Source organism: Myxocyprinus asiaticus, chromosome 25 (genome assembly GCF_019703515.2).
Source record: "Myxocyprinus asiaticus isolate MX2 ecotype Aquarium Trade chromosome 25, UBuf_Myxa_2, whole genome shotgun sequence".
NCBI lineage: Eukaryota > Metazoa > Chordata > Actinopteri > Cypriniformes > Catostomidae > Myxocyprinus > Myxocyprinus asiaticus.
Window position 1 is genome coordinate 20,016,005 of NC_059368.1, and position 20,188 is coordinate 20,036,192.

Here is a 20,188-nt window from a genome sequence, read left to right on the forward strand (position 1 = left end):
TCCCCAATTGTGATATATTATGCATATTGTGGAATATTTGGAGAATACGCTTGGAAAGGTAGGCGGTACTGTACTGCGCCTTTACTCACGATCATTATTTGTCCTTAATGTGTTAAAAGCCATTAAGTTTTTAATTCTGTGAGCCTGCTTGATTTAAAGATCAGACTTATCTACCTGTATAGATGACAGATATTATTTACTGTATATAAAAAATTTTGATTCAGTAAATGTTCCCATGATGATATATCAATTACACATAATTTGCAGTCTACTTACCATCTGTTTGTGTTAGTTTGCATAAAATCAGACATGACATTATCCTTTAATCATACTGGCTCAATAATTAATGTAACAACAGTATTATTTTTCTTTTTTCATTATGAAACAAACCTCCCTGTACTTCATAAAAGCAAAGAATGTTCAGAAAAGATTTTGAATCTTCTTACAGTTGTGCATTCTCCTGTCCAACACAATGCATTACGCATTATATCTTATCCATAATTACGTTTTTAAACCAATTAATGTAACCAAAACCTAGTCTTTGTGATTTTTTTTCCCCATCAATAGTCATGTATAGTGCAAATGATCCCACCATTTATATTTTTGTCTTTAGCATATTTTGGAAAATAATTATGAATATAAAATAATTTAAAGGAATTTTACGACTAATTATTAATGCTGCACTCAGTAATTTTTTCCCCCATTAAAAAAGTTTTACTCCTAAAGAAATTAATAGTAATTTAGAAACATATATATAAAATCATAACCACTCACATGAGATGAGGACTGTAGTCATATCAGTGTCACAATCTCTCTCCTTCATTTTCTTCAAGGACTCTTATTTTGAAGACTTCATTTCCCATAGTGCACTGCCCTCATCACTTCCATCTGTTTCTTATTATCCTCACCTGTATTCCATTCCCTCATTAGTTCCTTTTGTATACATATCCTCTAGTTTTGCCCACTCCTTTGTCAGTCCTTGAAGTGTTACATTGTGTTTATGAAGTGTTTCCTTGTTTTGTTATTTTGTGATGTTTAGCTTTATCGTTTGATCCACTCCAGTGTTTATTATTAAAAGTTTGAAAGATAGGATAGTCAATGGTTACAGGGAACTGGACAGACTCGTCGACGGCCATGAGGAACTGGACGGACTCGTCGACGGCCACGAGGAACTGGACGGACTCGTCGATGGCCTCTGTGGTTGGGAGTGCTGGCAGCAACTGGGAAACAGTCTCAGTGGCCAGGAGCACTGGCAGCGACTTGGGAACAGCCCCATGGCTGTAGGTGGATGGCACGTTATGGCAGGCATGGGTGCTGGCTCGTTGACCATGGCAGGCATGAGTGCTGGACCACCGAGTTGGGGACCACTGAAGTTGAGACCAGTGAAGCTGGGACCACTTGGGCCTCCATTATAGGAATGTCTAAAGAGAGAGCCTTGAGAGCCACATGGGTACTGGAGCAGTACCACATTGTGTAGGGGGAGGAATTTAGCAGTAGGGCATAATCTATGTACTGTTCCAAAGTACAGTTAAATCTGCCTCCTGGTAGCCACAACTTGATGGGCTCATTGACGCCAAAACGGAAGATATCCTTAAGCTCTTTGTCTCCCCAATTTAGCATGTTGGTTAGCGCACAAAACATTTCCACATATTCCTCAATGCCGAAGAGACAAGAGTTCTATGGCTGCTAGATCCATGGTTTGGTCAGTTCTTCTGTAATGAATGCCAAGGTAAAAAAAGGTGGATCTAATCACAGCATTTAATAAAACTCAAAACAAACCCAAATGTCAATAAAATATAAGAAACTGTAACACAGAAAACACTACAGCCTTCTAAGGAAAATGAGGGCATTATATACACAAGACTTAACAAAGGTTAACAAGATTAATTAACAAGACACACCTGGGAGCAATAAAGGGGAGCACAGAGGACAGAGACACAACAAAAAACAAAATCCAAACTTCAAACCTTTAAGCCTAGTATTTTGATACATTAACAGGCCTACCTACAATTTTAAAGCAACTGCCCCGCAAAAAGTTTTAGAGCCCCTGCCCCTCAAAATGTCTGTGCACGTCCCTGCCTTTATGTGATATTTGGACCCTCAGAGTTCTGGCCACTGTTCACTTGCATTGTGAGGACAAACAGAGCTGACATATTCTTCTAAAAATCTTAATTTGTGTTCTGCAGAAAAAAAGCCATACACATTTGGGATGGCATGAAGGTGAGTAAAATATAAGAGAATTTTCTTCATGCAATGAAGAAAAAGTGGCATTGGTTAAATTTACTTCTGTAGTGAAATATTGTCCTTTAGTGGTGACCTTGACCTTTCAGCACCTGAGTTTGGCATGTCACTGCTTTCTTGCAAAGTTGTAATGTGAGAGTTTTGTGGAGCTCTGGGGCCTATAAAGACACTGTTGACAGCCTGCCAGCCTGTTTATTCTAAATGGCAGCATCAATCCGCCCCTGAGCAATAGAAGAGCTTTGAATGTGCTGTGACACTATAAGGGTAGCTATGGCTAGAACTGCATCGCATGTGCTTTTGACATGTAAAATCTGATTTGCTACTGATAAATAAATGTGGTTGCCTTTCTAGATACACAAACAAACATGAACATGTGTGCGTAGCTTATCACTAGGCCCAGACGGAATTTGCAGACTTTTTTGTTAGGAGTTTAAGTTTATGATAGTCTTATTAGTATCGGATTAAAGCTAAAACATATTAGTCCAAATTTTAAATGAGCAAAAATACAAAGGAGTTGGGGAACGTGTAGAACTTTGAGAATGACGGGCATTAAAATTCTGTGGAAATCTTCTGAGCTTTCTGTGGAGTTCTGCGTGGGCACAGATTCTATATGGGTTGGGTTACCTTTCATAAATATAAACCAATGTGAACATTGTTGCTGGAATAAAGTTGCACATTACTGGTCTAATGGTTCATGCTCTGTTTGAAATTGCCAGCAATTCGTTTTCCTCATTCAAATCATTTAATGGGTGTTTTAGCCATTTATGGCTATTGTTGCTTTTGCTGTGTCTGTAAATGTTAAAAGCCTCCCAGACATTTGACATGTCATGATTCAGGCTTGTTCTCACTTTTGTATTTTTTACTGTCCAAAATTTCACTAGCTATAACTGTCAGCGGCTCTGTTTCAATGGCAGTAACAGATTTCAGTGCTTCATTTTGGCTGTGATAAACTGCTCTAATGGGTTAAATCCTGAATGTGTGTTGGCTGACATCTCAGCCATTGTAAATTATGAGAGGAAGGCTGTTCTTGCCATGAAAAATATATGGATGTCTTCTCACAAATACTGTGCAAATATACACATTAATACAGTATATATGAATCTGAAGTGAATTGTACACACTACACAGTATTAGTAGTAAGTAGTAAGACGTGCTTACTGTATGAATTTGGGTATTTTTGAAACTGATTTAGAAAATGATTCATGCCAATTATTCAGAACTGTTTTTCTAATGATCTATTATTAAGGGAGACCAGCTCAAGAACACCCGGGAGAGACTCAGTTAAAGAATGAATGAAGTAATAAGCATTGCAGTGGTTCTCATCTATATTAGAGATTTCTCTAATTGTCTGCTGAAAGACGGAAACATTAAACTCAAATGATTGATGGCACTGCCTGTCCGTTTCAGTGAGGAGGGGTTGTGATTTTTTCCTACTGAACAAGTAATTTCTCCACTGTAATGGTAATGGATCTTTTTCAGTGTGAAGAAAAACAGTAGGCTTATTTCTGTCATCTAGTGGATAGGTTATGTGGGCTTAAATTGGTTGAGAAACACTTTATGAACATGAGAATGCATCTGAAGAACTGATTGGAGCACTTCACTGTTTGTTGTGTTGTACACTTTATAACAGGTGCAAAGCAAATGTATTTCTAAAAGTTAATTGTAGCTCATGAAGTTTTTGAAAAAAAAAAAAAACAAATGTTTGGCCTACCACAAGAAGTCAAGTAGTTGCTGTACCACATCAGAGCTGTCAACATGATAACACATGAAAATCGACATGTTGCTCCCGAATGTACATTTACCTTGAAAATCAACCCCATTCAGCTGAATTTCTGACAAGCGCCATTCCCCATCAAACATTTCAGTGGTTGACTCCACTGACAGTTAGTTTATTGTTGGGGTTTGGGTTAGGGCATAGGGCCATAAAATATGCACTCCTATTGACTAAAAAACTGAAAATACAACTTGAATTTGGCGTCACCCTTTGGAGTTTACACATGCCCATATGTTTCCAGCACTTCGGTATATACAGTATATTAGGCTTGGGATCTTTTTGGGACCATTTTCAAGCATTGATAATCAGAAAATTGATTATTGATCTATATCAGCATTTTTTCAGAGATAAAAAGGGCTACTCACTGCACAACAGTTTTTGTCTCTTCATACATTTTTCTCAACACAACTTTGATAAAGTGTGAGCGGCAGGTTATAACTTAAAGGGGGTTGCACAATAGACGCATATGGCGGACGACATTATTTTCTATAGGCTAAAGGTTTGCACATCCCAGCCATCGCTCTGTGTCTGTCGGCGGCCCCCCACTACGACTGCCACGAAGCACATCTAGCTTAATTTTTCATTAAATTCAACCCAAATAAAATCAAGTCAAATCAAAGGACATAGATTATTTACTCTAGCCATTACTGGATGATATATTGTGAATATGTATCTTTCATATAGCCTATACATAATGTATTTCAGTTACAAGTATGTCTTTTTGTGGTTTGACAGCTAAAATAAAACCTATTTAAGGCTACATTATAGAGAAATTGCATAATAAACATCACCATTTCTAATCGGGCAGTTTGTGCAGTTACACCAGTTTCATACACTAACCTGCAAACTCATCAACATCACTTTCTTGAAGAAGAACATAAACCTCCATAACTTTTGTGTGTATGGTGACTAGATTCACAACATTGGACTGCCACCTTCACCACATTGTAGGGCCTTGGCCCACTTAAAATGGCAGCAGAGACCGCATGGCCCTTTGTTCTATGATCAAAGGAGAGACATTGAACTCAATTTCCCAGGATCCTTCACAAATTCACAACTGGATGCGAAGTCCCGCCCATGGACCCAGTCTCAAACGCCATTGGTCGAGCGGCCTACGACCGATGATGTCATCTTGTCAATAAAACCAGCGGACAGATGAAGTTCGGCCTCTCTGTGCTAAGCTCTGCCTGGCTGTTAAGGGACATCTGTACTGTGCATGTACTGAAGGAGTTTTCCCTCTGTTTGGACTGAGAACAAAGAGACCACGTTTTTCTAACCTCACCATTTGGCCACGGTAGAATAAGATTAACTTAGCTTTGTTCAAATCTTATAGTATACTTATATCAACCGGTTCAGTTTCACTGTAAAGCAACAGTGAATTTATTTTGAAAAACGGAAAGGCGACCAGTTTCCCTTCTCCCTCTTTTTCATTCAATGTTGACTACTTTCTGCATTCTTCTCCATCACTGGATCCGAAGAATAAAGCAGAGACGCGTCTTTTCACTGATGAGCGTAAGACAAGGAACCATCCAGACTGTTTCTCCTGACCGCTCAATGCAACAGGAATTCCAACGGACAACCCTACTGAAATCACACAAGATTTCCCAAGTAAGGCTTGACATCTGGGCAGATTTAGTTTAGAAACTGTGATTTTTCTTGTGAATCTAAATCGTATTTTTGATTCTAAATGCTGATGTTTTGAGTATATTTGTATGTTAAACTCTGCTCGCTGCTTCGAGTTGGGAGATTTGTTTTAGTTTCTTTTGGGGTTACGTTTGTTATGTTGAGTGATTTGAACTAGTAATTCAGTCCCGCTGTTACGAGCGGTTACCCTTATCTAAACTGCATGCACTTTTCCTCTCTCTCTCGCTCTCATTCTCTCTCTCTCACTGATATTCATTGAGTGAGCGGCACCGCGGTTTGTGTTCGACTCAGGCTGGTGAACCAAATTCTCCCGCCTGTTTCGTCACTTCCTTTGTGTGTCCGCTCATTTCCACCCGCACGTGGTATCAGCTCCATTTTGGACTTAACCCTCCATTTTGAACCTGATCCTCCATTTTGATTCCTTTGTTACCACACCTGGACACACACACACACACACACACACACACACACACACACACACTAGCATATAGCTCCACTGTTAGTTTAGGATTTCCTTGATTTTATTTTTGGATTATATTCGGATAGTATTGGCTGTTTTCACTACTGCTTGATTATAATAAATCTTGTTATATTATAATAAGTACTCCTGTTTGTTTTTGTTTGAATATTGTGTTGAAGCCAACCTCTGCCACGTGAAGAACTCCCAAGTTACCTCAGAGTACTATTATTTTATTGGTGTTAGAAACTAACTGTAACTAGATTACTATTAGATTTTTATACCAATAATTTAACTAGTTTTTCCCCTTTTTGATTATTTTGATTAACAATTAAGATACTCAACCTACAGGGTAGATTTTGTTTTATGAGACTCAATCAGTAACTTGCTATCATTTTTCTCTTTTCAAAGAGTGGTGCCCCGAGAATAGAGTTTAATGAGTTAAATTCTATTTAATTACTATTTAATTATTTAATTGTTATTTGATTATTCCATAATTAATAACAATTAATTATTGATTATTTCTGGAGAATAGAGTTAAATGAGTTAAATTCTATTTAATTACTATTTAATTATTTAATTGTTATTTGATTATTCCATAATTAATAACAATTAATTATTGATTAGTTCTGACAGTAAAACTGATTTAAACAACCAGTAGCACCTACAACATTGATGCATCCTTCAGTATTAAATACAGTAAATGTTATATTAAACGTAAGGCCAACTGAGACAGTGAATTAGAAATCACACAAATTAGGCCTCTAATTTATTGTTAACATACTGATGCCTCAAAAATGTATCAAGAAAATAACATGCCGATTAATTATCGGTACAAAAATTTGCATATTGTAGGGGCCATGAACCAATTTAAAGTATGCTTGTACCCAAAATATTACCATTTATGCACCACACTTTGACATTATTGTAGATTTCAGAAAATACATTTTCTCTTTTGTGCAGGCCTTGTCAGACTCCCTGCTACGCTGTGCATGGAATAACCCTCATGTTTACAGATTGTTTGGAGCAGGAGGTTGTACTCTCTTGGGTAAAGTATGCACAATGTGTCACATCTGTCCTAGCCCTCCATGTGTCCCTGTGGTCCGTACTTCAAGGACACAGCTCCATCAACTCCAGCACACACATACACCAGCACAACACATTAGCATTATTGGGTGTGAAAATTGCAACACCGAATGCCTGCATCTTCCTCCTCTCATTCTCAAACCCATGAGCCGGTCAGGAATTGTCATATGATCCAACTTCATGTAACTAGTGAATAAAAGTACTGCTGTGGAGGACAGGGATTGAAATGAAAATCTGCCACAAGATGTGAAAAACAGTTTTTAACAGGTTCACGATGGGCAAGGAGGAGGCGGGAACTGGCAGAATAGTGAATGTAAACTTTTAATAAACAAATGAACAAAACACAACATAAAACTGCTTTCCAGCGTAACATATAACACAAAACAAACACACACACACACACACACACACAAGACTGCTGCGTACGTCTCTCTCTCTCCCGAACTGGCATCCCCGGCTCCTCTTTATCCCTCTCCCGACTGATTGAGCACCGGGCGTCCATCGTTACAGCCCGGCCACATCCTACTCCTCCTACTCCTCCTACACAGTTCATAAGCAAGAGCGTTTATCTGTGTCTTCTCTTTGTCAGTGTGTCTGCTGGACACATTCGGGAGTGTTTTATTCTGAGTCAAAGATCTGTAAACTGTGGGGAATCTGCAGTCCCAGGGGGCTGTTGAGTTGACAAACCCATGGTGTTATGACAGACTGAAATGAATGTTTTCTCGCTTCTGTGGTCATTTACAGCAACTTCCTCAACCCGAAACAGGCCATATAAAGAGGAAAATGGAAGTAATGACTTGATTTATCATTGATCATTTATATTTTATATAATGAAATGGGTTTGTCTACTGATGCAGAATGCCGCTGTGTCCTGCCAGACACGGGTGGAACGTTATGGACCATGCGAAACACGGACGGGCTAAGACGTTGCACACCGTCTCCAGGACGTGAGCAGGGTCCGAGTTGGGGTGGCATGTGGGGTGGAAAAGCTCATTTTTAGGGTGGCAGCTGCCACCCCGTGCCACCCTTCTGTCCTGCCCATGTTTCTAATTAACATCTCTAATGTTCAGGAGTGAATAACTGATAATGCCAAATAATTACAAATGCCAACACTATATTTCATCATTGAGTTTACACTCAACAATTTAACATATAAACACATCAGTTTGTGATACACCTGATGTTTAGAGGGTCACATGAGGTTTGAATTAGTCACATGATTAGTCACATGATGTTTAGATGAGTCACATGATGAGTCACATAATGTTTCACTTCCTTTATACAGTATATACAAAATGGTTGCATCAAGAGTGTGTCTGTAACAAACTCCCAGAAGAAAGTGCTAGGGAATTGCTCTTCTTAAAAGATGCTGGAAGTTAAGCCCTGTTAAAGTGCTGTGTAGTTTGCTGTGGAGTCCCTTGTTGAAAAAGAAAAGAAACCAAATGCGTAACCTCCGTTCCCTGATGGAGGGAACGAGACATTGTGTCGATGTAGTGACACTAGGGGTCACTTTTGGGAGCCCGAGACACCTCTGGTCTTTGATAAAAGGCCAATGAAAATTGGCGAGTGGTATTTGCATGCCACTCCCCCAGACATACGGGTTATAAAGGAGCTGGTATGCAACCTCTCATTCAGGTTTTATGCTGAGGAGCCGAGACAAGTTCGTGCCATTTCAGCGGGTAGTTCAGCATTGTGGCAGGAGGGACACAACGTCTCGTTCCCTCCATCAGGGAACGGAGGTTACGCAAGTAACCAGGATGTTCCCTATCTGTCACTCACTCGACGTTGTGTTGATGTAGTGACACTAGGGGTCCCTATACGAAACTCCACAACTGGCTGAACTGTGTTACATGAACTGGTGGTGTGTGACGGGCAGACCACTGTGTGCCTCGTAGCCAGCACACTAGGTCAACACGTAACTTCCCCCAACATAGTCATGAGTGTCGAACACCCTTTGGGGACAAGTCGACTACACAGAAGATAGTGACAGGCTTAACCCAGTCATGGCCTCTTTTCCCCTTTTCTTTTTTCCACTCCCTAAAAAAGAAGGGGGATTATCTGACTGGGCCGCCAGGTCTAGTCGAGGGGTGTCCCTCCCAAGGGGAGGACACCGCGGAGACCACACCTCGACCAAAGAGAGGGGGGGATATTTAAGTGGAAAAATACGTCACATGGTCTTTCCGACCATGTGGAGAGTCTTCAAGGTAGATCCTACCCAACGGGGGAGGAGTTACTACAAACATGGAGACTGGGGCAGAGGGGCTCTGCCCAAGGAAGACGCAGTTTGCCAACAGGGAAACGAATTAGCGGAAGATATACATCGCACGGGGTTTGCCTTACAGGGAACCACCACATGCGGAGCACCTACCCCAGAACAGGACTCTTAGTTAGCATGTGTACTGGGCCAGCAGAGAGCCTCTCCAAAAACTCGACTGCCACAGGACTCGGAGGAGGTCAACCAGGGAACATAGTTTGCGAACACTACTGGAAATTAATGGCGCACGTCTTCAGCTCAAAAGAGGTGGAAGGCGCTATGTGCAAGTGATACACCCGGCCGGCTATCCCGGGCTTATCTGCTTGAATTGCGTGCCACTACCTGGGATGAAACCGGTTCCACCCGGAGGTTGTAAAACCTTGCAAAGGTGTTGGATGTTGCCCAGCCTGCTGCTCTGCAAATGTCTGTTACAGAGGCACCCCTGGCCAGGCCCAGGAGGCCACTACATCCCTGGTAGAATGGGCTCGTAGCCCTACCGGGGGCGGCATGTCCTGGGTGTGATATGCCATAGTTATGGCGTCAATGAGCCAGTGGGCGATCCTCTGCTTGGAGACAGCACTTCCTTTCCGCTGTGCACCAAAGCAGACAAAAAGCTGCTCAGAGATCCTAAAGCTCTGTGTGCGATCCAAATAGATGCGTAAAGCGCGCACCGGACACAGCAATGACAGGGCTGGGTCTGCCTCCTCCTGGGGCAGTGCTTGCAGGTTCACCACCTGGTCCCTAAAAGGGGTCGTGGGAACCTTGGGCACATAGCCCGGTTGGGGTCTCAGGATCACATGAGAGTAGCCCGGACCGAACTCCAGGCACGTTTCGCTGACAGAGAATGCTTGCAGGTCTCCTACCCTCTTGATGGAAGTGAGCGCAGTCAGGAGGGCAGTCTTCAAGGAGAGTGCCTTAAGCTCAGCTGACTGCAAAAGCTCAAAGGGGGCTCTCTGTAGACCCTGAAGAACTACAGAGAGGTCCCATGAGGGAACGAGGCACGGTCTGGAGGGATTCAGCCTCCTGGCACCTTTCAGGAACCTGATGATCAGGTCATGCTTCCCTAATGACTTACCGTCAACTGCATCATGGTGTGCTGCTATGGCGGCAACGTACACTTTCAAGGTGGAAGGGGACAGCTGCCCTTCCAACCTCTCCTGCAGGAAGGAAAGCACTGATCTGACTGCGCATCTCTGGGGGTCTTCCCATCGGGAAGAACACCACTTAGCGAACAGACGCCACTTAAAGGCATACAGGCGCCTCGTAGAGGGGGCCCTAGCCTGAGTGATCGTGTCTACCACTGCGGGTGGTAGACCACTTAGGTCTTCCACATCCCGTCCAGGGTCCAGACATGGAGATTTCAGAGGTTTGGTCACAGGTGCCAGATGGTGCCCCGTCCCTGAGAAAGAAGGTCCTTCCTCAGGGGAATTCACCAGGGAGGGGGGGGGGGGCTGTTGTGAGGAGCATGAGGTCCGAGAACCACATCTGGGTGGGCCAGTAGGGTGCTACCAGGATGACCTGCTCTTCATCTTCCCTGACCTTGCACAGGGTCTGTGCAAGTAGGCTCACTGGGGGAAATGCATATTTGCGCAGGTCAGGGGGCCAGCTGTGTGCCAGCGCATCTATGCTGAGGGGGGCCTCGGTCAGGGCGTACCAGAGCGGGCAGTGGGAGGATTCTTGGGAGGCGAACAGGTCCAACTGTGCCCGTCCGAATTGACTCCAAATCAGCTGGACCACCTGAGGGTGGAGTCTCCACTCTCCCCTGAGGGTAACTTGCCATGACAGCACGTCCACTGTAGTATTGAGGTTGCCCGGGATGTGAGTGACTCGCAGTGACTTGAAGGCTGTTGACTCCAGAGGAGGAGACGGCGGGCGAGTTGTGACATACAACGAGAGCGCAGACCGCCTTGGCGGTTGACATATGCTACAGTTGCTGTGTTGTCTGTCCAAACTAATACGTGCTTGCCCTAGATCAACAGCCGAAACCTCCACAGGGCGAGCAGAATTGCCAACAACTTAAGGCAGTTGATGTGCCAATGCAGTCATGGGCCTGTCCACAGGCTGCGTGCCCGTTGCATTCGGTGCCCCAGCCCGTCTTGGAGGCGTCTGTCGTAACCACGATGCGCCTGGGGATCAGCTCATTCGGAACTCCTGCCCGTAGAAATGCTAGGTCATTCCAAGGGCTGAAGAGGTGGCAACAGATCAACGTGATGACCACGTGATGTGTCCCGTGGCGCCATGCCCATCTCGGGACTCGAGTCTGAAGCCAGTGCTGAAGTGGTCTCATATGCATCAACCCGAGCGGTGTGACAACCGCAGAGGATGCCATATGCCCCAGGAGCCTCTGAAAATGTTTCAGTGGAACCACTGTCTTCTGTCTGAACGCCTTCAGACAGTTCAGCACCGACTGTGTGCACTTGTTCGTGAGGCGCGCCGTCATCGATACTGAGTCCAACTCCAAGCCGAGAAAAGAGATGCTCTGAACCGGGGAGAGCTTTCTCTTTTCCTAGCTGACCCAAAGCCCTAGACGGCTGAGGTGCCTGAGCACCAGGTCCCTGTGTGTGCACAATAACTATCGAGAGTGAGCTAGGATCAGCCAGTCATCGAGGTAGTTGAGTATGTGGATGCCCACTTCCCTTAGCGGGGCAAGGGCTGCCTCTGTGACCTTTGTGAAGACGTGAGGGGACAAGGACAGGCCGAAGGGGAGGACCTTGTACTGGTACGGCCGGCCCTCGAAAGCAAACCGCAGGAAGGGTCTGTGTCGAGGTAAAACCGAGACGTGGAAGTACGCGTCCTTCAGGTCTACTGCCGTGAACCAATCTTGATGTCGGACACTCTCTAAAATGCGTTTTTGCGTCAGCATCTTGAATGGGAGTCTGTGTAAGGCCCGGTTCAGAACTCACAGGTCCAAGATTAGCTGCAACCCACCGCCTTTCTTCTGTACGATGAAGTAAGGGCTGTAAAAGTGAAGTAAGGGCTCGACAGGCTCTATCATGCCCTTGCACAGAAGGGTCGTGATCTCCGCATACAAGGTTGCGGTGCTCTCGCCCTTCACCGAGGTGAAGAGAACGCCACTGAACCTGGGCGGGCGCCTGGCGAACTGAATCGAGTAGCCGAGTCGGACGGTCCGGGTCAGCCATTGCGACGGGTTGGAAAGTGCAAGCCACGTGTCCAAACACCGGGCAAGGGGGACCAATGGGATAATCACATCGTGGGGCCTCGCGGCAGGGCGGAGCCTGAGGTGCCACATCACAAGGGCTCGAGCCCCGTGGCCGTGCTGAGTCCAGGGACATCTAAGCACTTACCTGGCTCCTGATACCCACCATATGATTGGTCGAGGAGGGGGGAGGAGGAACATCGTCCCCGCAGTCTGTCGGAGGCAACCCGGTGTGGGCGTGTTTGTGCCACAGCTGGGCGCGCAGGGGCGGGTGGGTCCGCCGCTGGAGCGCCAAAGCTGCCGAAATGGGACGGTGGACGGTGGCCAAGACGACGGCCATGCGCACCTGACCTGTGACCCAGAGAACAAAGAAAACCACTCTTTTGTTGAAGTTTTGGGTACCGCAGCCTCTTGGGCATGCGGTGAAAAATGAAACAAAAGATTCTCCTCCTGGCCCTCCACCAGGGGATGGAGTGATCTGTCTACCAGCTCCATAGAAGCAGATATCCTCGTCCCTGGGTCCCCATGGGTGGCGTCTGCTTCCTGTGGTGGGCTCCACGCCGGAAAAATGAAACAAAAGATTCTCCTCCTGCCCTACACAGGGGGATGGGATGCTTCCTGTGGTGGGCTCCACGCCGGGGCGGCCTGCAGGAGGATGCCCTTGACGACGAGCAGACGGGGTGCAGGATTTGAGCCACGCTGGGGCAGGATGTGTTGAATGGCCTCCATCTGCTGCTTCACCACCGAGAACTGCTGGGCAATGTCCTTGACGTGTCGCCGAATAGGCCAACCTGGGAGATGGGGGCATCAAGGAACCGTGCCTTGTCAGCCTCTCTCATCTCGACCAGATTGAGCCAAAGGTGGCACTCCTGGACCACCAGTGGACATTGCCTGCCCGAGAGAACACGCCATGACCTTTGTCACCCGGAGAATGAGGTCGGTCGCCGAGCACAGTTTCTGCATAAATCCCGGGTCAGAACTACCCTTGTGCAGCTCTTTTAGCACCTTGGCTTGGTGAACTTGCAGGAGAGCCATGGTGTGCAGGGCGGAGGCGGCTTGTCCAGCGGCACCGTAGGCCTTAGCCATCAGGGATGATGTAAACCTACAGGCCCTGGACGGGAGCTTTGGGCGCCCATGCCAGGTGGCGGTGCTCTGCGGGCACAAGTGCACCACGAACGCCTTATCCACCTGGGGGATCACCGAATACCCCTTGGCCGCCCCACCATCGAGGGTAGTGAGAGCGGGGGAGCTGAAAGATTGGGATCGGGCAGTAAAAGGTGCCCCCCACGATCTTGTCAGCTCCTCATGCACTTCCGGAAAGAAAGGGACCGGGGTGCAGCCGTGAGCGGCGCTCTGGGCCCAGGAACCAATCATCGAGCCACGAGGGTTCAGGGGAGAGCGGAGGGTTCCACTCTAGCCCGATGCTCGCGGCTGCCCAGGAAAGCTTGTCCATCATCTCCGCGTCGGCCTGAGACTGGGCGACCACGCCCAAAGGAGGGAGCCCAGCCGAGGCATCCACATCAGAGTGGACGAGCCCAATCTCCGATGCTGTGCTCGATAACTCATCGTCCTTAACCTTCCCGGGCTCCGAATAAGAGGTCGAACTCACCGTGAGACGAGCCGGTGGTGTCATCCGAGAGCCCGACCGGGGAAAGCGAGCATGCTGGGGAATGGGAGGTCCGTGGGGGTTTACCCAGCGGAGGTGCTCCCATTGAGGTCCCCAAATCGCCCTCAGTGCTAACCGGCACAGCCTCATACCCCTAGGTAGAAGGACCGAGGCGGGGAGCCGCTGGGGTGGCTTGCTTTCTTGCCATGGTCATGTTCTCGCAATGAGGACAAGACCCATCCACGAACGATGTCTCCGCGTGGGCAGCACCCAGACACGTAAGACAGCAATCGTGGCCTTCAGAAGCAGAGAGATAACGACCGCAACCAGGAATAACACACAAACGGAAAGACATCTTTAAAAAGACGTTTCCGTGTGTGCCGCTCATTTAGAAAGAAAATATACTCTTTTAGAATATACTCTTTTGCTCTGTCGAAGCACCCAGGGGCGTTCTCTGCACTCCACGGGTGCAGAGTGGGAGAAGCCGCTGAAATGCGCTGTAAATCCAGCAGTTTTAGGTGAACGGTAAAGAGAACTGAGTTTGAACTGAATTCAGTGCACTGAATGCAACCGCTCGGTTCCGAAGAGAAAATCTGAATGAGTGGTTGCATACCAGCTCCTTTTACTGAATGCAACTCTGCACTCTGACCCCAGCTTAGCTGGGATATGTGAAAAAAAAGAATTTCACTATATATGTGCAAATGTATAATGTGTGATAAATAAATAAAATTATAATTATTAATTATAAATTATACCCGTATGTCTGGGGGAGTGGCATGCAAATTTCACTCGGCAATTCCCATTGGCCTTTTTTCAAAAAGCAGATGTGTTCGGGGCTCCCAAGAGTGACCCCTAGTGTCGCTACATCGACACAACGTCGAGTGAGTGACAGATAGGAAACTCTCATTGTATCAATGCACTTATGTTACTGTTTCCTGAATTGTGAGACAAATAACAAATGATGTTTGTATTGTTTATAAAAACGTTATAAATGAATGAATACATTTAAATCTGTAAATAAATGTAATAAATGTGAATCTGTAAAACTATAACACTGTTTAAGGATCAGTAGGTGCTGTGAGAGGAATATTTATATGCAGTTCATGAATACTGTGAAGACTCTAGGAGTCCTAACAAACAAATCTTAAAGAAGTTTTCGCAATAGCTAAAAAACAGCTGCACATGACTGATTTACAATGAATGTCAGTGTGTGCAAAATGTACATTTGCAAATACACTGTGAACCAAAAAGGCAATGTAATATGTATCCTGAGAGTGAAATAGCTGGCCATTTTACAACTCCATTTCAAGCATTGCCATAAAACTGAAAACAATTGAAACACAACATACCTAGCAGGGAATTTACAGCATATACACTGTACCCATACTAGGAGTTTGTAATCAATCCAGGTCAGTTTTTAAAAGTAGTGATGCTAAGAACATCCTCAGCTGTTTCTAAGTTTTTCCAGAAAGTAGCTACTTTTCCCAACGAGTTTTCAAAAATATCATCCTTCCATACAGTATGTTGTGTTGGGATGAACTGGTGCATTCAGACTTCTCTTGTGAATTTTTTGCTTGACTGTAATTTAAATACTTTCATTTATGAGTAGCTTGAAGCTTGGGAAGCTTCTCCAACACTGATCCAGATTACTGGAAATATTAAACAGTGTGACTGCTTCATACAAAATATCAGTCTGTCTCTGACAGAATTTTAATAGTCAAGATTACTTTTACGCATTATTTTTTCATATGGTTGTATGATTGAAATGGTGAATCATAAAAGCTGAGTCAATGGGAGAGTATACAGTCCTTGTTGCTGAATAATATGATATTCAAAGACAGACTGCATTGTCTTTGAATAAACATAAAACACTACTCTGAATACTTCCAGTGTTCAAATTTGGTGTCCCTTAACTCATATGGGGGGTGAATACTTCATTAAGAAAGCATTTTAACTAAACAGCGCAACTGCTAATTCCAGATACTAGCCTTTTTTAGCAATGTTTTCTACATATAAATTACTGTAACAAGAACGGTTAATTGGAAAGCAGACGATTTACAATAAAATTATGTGACAGGAATGTGAAAAGTGTGTTAAATTCTGAATTGTAAATTTTTTTTGTTGTTTGTTTTTTGCATAGATGTAGTGTTTTCAAAAGTGACTTTGTGAAAGATAACAGAACATATTATTGAGATATATTATTTGAATTGCATATGGCATTGGTAGTTCCTCCTCAAACAAGAATTCAGCAAACATTTCCTCCTCAAATCATGTTTGCTTTGACTTTCAAATTAATTTTATTATTAATTTATTCTGTTTTTTTGAATAGCATGAATAGTTTACTGCCTTTGTGTGCTAAAAAGATAAATGGCCATCAAAGGTATAAAGACATGCCAGCTGAATACCAAGACAAAACATAATCTGGCATTTCAATATAAAAAACAATGAATGAGTTCCCTTGTTGCGTCTTTATACTGATTGTTAAATAGGGTGGTGTTTATTGTTCCCAGAGGCAGAGCGCTTTGATATGAATTCATGAGATGCATTTTAGGAGTGTGCCATCATGCTTATGGGTTGATTTTTCATAATTTTTTAAATAATTTAAATTGTATCCATTTATCAACACTTCGTGGACAGCGAGAACCGGCGTATAGCAAGCTGGAAGGTGACCACACTCCCAGCTGGAAGGTAACCACACTCCTGACACGCGGGCAGAGACAGGCAACCAACAGACACACAAGGCAGGACCAACTAGGTAAAGAGAGCGAGGTTAGTGGCTTGACAAACACATTCATCATAAGCTCGGCTACGTTCAACATTCAACTATATTTAACATTAAACAACATTAAACTACCACACTGAATGATCCAGCCCCGGACATGGCACACGAGGGGATTTAAATAAGCAGGAAACAAACAAGGGGCAGAACAAAAAAAGTTGGCATGATCAGCGTTCCCATGGAAACAATCAGGGTTCCCATGGAAGCGCTGATTCCATGTGCCAGCGGCATCTGAAACACATGAGGGCAAAACGTAAACATGCTTTGACCAAAACAAACAGGAATGATGATGCCACAGTCCTCGTCAGACAAAAACTCAACCTGACAAGGTGACAGGACCGTGACATCATCGGAGGGCACACGGCGATAACTTGCGCATAACCAACAACCGGACTCGTGCACCCACACAAAGCACATACACGAAACACAAGACAGACGGGACGATGATGTCATGGTCCTCGTCAGACAAAACCCAACCTGACAAGGTGACAGGACTGTGACGTATATATATATATATATATATATATATATATATATATATATATATATATATATATATATATGTATATATGGCATGTCTTAAGGTCTATATTAGGCTAAAAATGGCAAAAAAGAAATAGCTTTCTCTAGAAACTCATCAATCAATCTGATTGAGGAATGAAGACTATACAATGCTTGAAATTGCCAAAAAAAAAAAACGTGTACACTATAGTTTTCAAAGACAAAGGACAACTGGCTCTAACAAGGACAGAAAGAGATGTGGAGGCCAGATGTACAACTAAACAAGAGGATAAGTACATCAGAGTCTCTAGTTTGAGAAATAGACACCTCACATGTCCTCAGCTGACAGCTTCATTGAATTCTACCAGCTCAACACCAGTTTCATGTACAACAGTAAAGAGAAGTCTCAGGATTGCAGGCCTTATGGGAAGACTTGCAAAGAAAAAGTCACTTTTGAAACAGAAAAACAAAAAGGAAAGGTTAGAGTGGGCAAAGAAACACAGACATTGGACAACAGATAATTGGAAAAGAGTGTTATGGATCTTAACCCCATTGAGCTTTTGTGGGATCAGCTAGACTGTAAGGTGCGTGAGAAGTGCCCGACAAGACAGCAACATCTATGGCAAGTGCTACAGGAAGCGTGGGGTGAAATGCCATCTGAGTATCTGGACAAACTGACAGCTAGAATGCCAAGGATCTGCAAAGCTGTCATTGCTGCACGTGGAAGATTTTTTGATGAGAACTCTTTGAAGTAGTTTAAGATTTTTTTTTCAAATTGTAATAGTAATTTTTCATGTTATTAATGTCCTGACTATACACTGTGATCAGTTGAATGCCACTTTGGTGAATAAAAGTACCAATTTCCTTCCATAAGAGCAAAATCTGTACATTATTCCAATCTTTTGGCCGCCAGTGTATATAATTTTATTAAAAAAAAATAAATAAATAAATAAAAATAAAGATATCATGCTATTTAATCAACATTAACTGCACTGATTATTACCTAAGCAGAATGATTCTAAACTGTTTCTGTAACAACCAGACTTCATAGTGATGTATTTAGTTTACTGGCAGTGGAGACAGAAATGCAGCCAGATAGTGCAATGCAAATTAGCATACTGCTCCAGCCACCACCAATCAGCAGCACCTAACCTCATTACTGTCTGTATGCTACATGACCTGTTTCACTAAGTGGTTAATTCATTTCACAGAAATGAACCTAGCCTGGAATACAAGACAAGTCCAGAATAAAATACAAATAAAAAGAAAGAATGTTCAATGTAAATTTAAATTAATAAGATCTTTTGGATATATTATAGTGCATCTAAGGGTAAGAATTAATATTGACAGTCTAGAGTGTCCAAGTTAGGAGGAAAAAATCATGGGAACAAAATAATTAAACATGCTGGTTCCTAGACAGATGCTGATGATCTGTAACACCATTATACTGGATTAATTAGTGGTAAATCATATTTCCAATGACTGGCTTTGAAGAAACATGCACAGGAATAGATATTGGCGTTTCTGTTTAACCCAGGGGTCAGATTTTTTCCATATACAGACTGCAATAGTTTATTAGAAAAGGGCCTTGATTAGATTCTGCTCTTCAATTACTCCCCCTGTCATTATTATTACATCAGCCTGCTCTGGACTTAAGTGCCCTTTACAATGTAAAACAGTTTACTTCTCTGTGTTCTTTCTATTAGTATGAATGAAGCTTTCATTAGAACTAAATACAGTAGGTTCACAAAATGTTTAGATGTCAGTTACTCTATGTCAGCCATTCATCTAGTTCATCTACTGTATGAAAGCTGCACCAAACAATGGTTTAAGAATAAGATATCCTTGTCTCTAATAGGGACACATAGTTGATTCCAGACCAGAAGGTAACTGTTATGTGAACATATTCAGTTCTGGTTTTGGAGGTTGTTCATTCCTACAAGCTTCACTACAGTCCAGGACATTGTAAAAACACTATCACCATTCATATTTAGTGTTATCAGCAAATAATGTCTTATTGTGTGAAATTAAAAAGCAAACTGAAACATTCTCTAGTGACTATGATGAGTGGCAGTAACTTACACCACCCATCACATTTCATTAACTTCTTCCTCTCCAAAAAGAGCCAGTGTGTCACTTCAGTTTAACTCACTATCCTAAGCTAAATGACCAGTGTCATATTAACCAAGACACATGCATGTGATCCATCCATGAAACTAAAGACTGAATGAATTAAAGTCATTCAACTCTGAATATAATGGAAACACAAGTCCTAATAGCAGGTATTCATACGGAATGTAATTACAGAAGAGCAAGTAAATTGAACTAAATAAATTAATTCTGGATTCCAGTTAGTGAATTTATAGTTGTCTGACAATGAAAAAAACTGTACCAAGACATCCTAGAGGGAACGGCCATTATATGCTTTATTCAACTTTCCTATTTTGACAAACATTTGCATTGTCATAGTACATGCAGCATACATGCGGCTGTCTATCAGGGCCAGCAGACAATCACTGTAGCCTTTTTCATCTATTTATGGTACAAAATTAAATATGTCAAATAAGAATGACACTATAAAACATATAAAACTAAATTAAAGGTCTAGGACGTTTTTTTTTTTTTTGGTTAAAATACTTAATGTAGATAATAAACTATAGGTAAACAATTCATAAGTTGATTTCCCTGA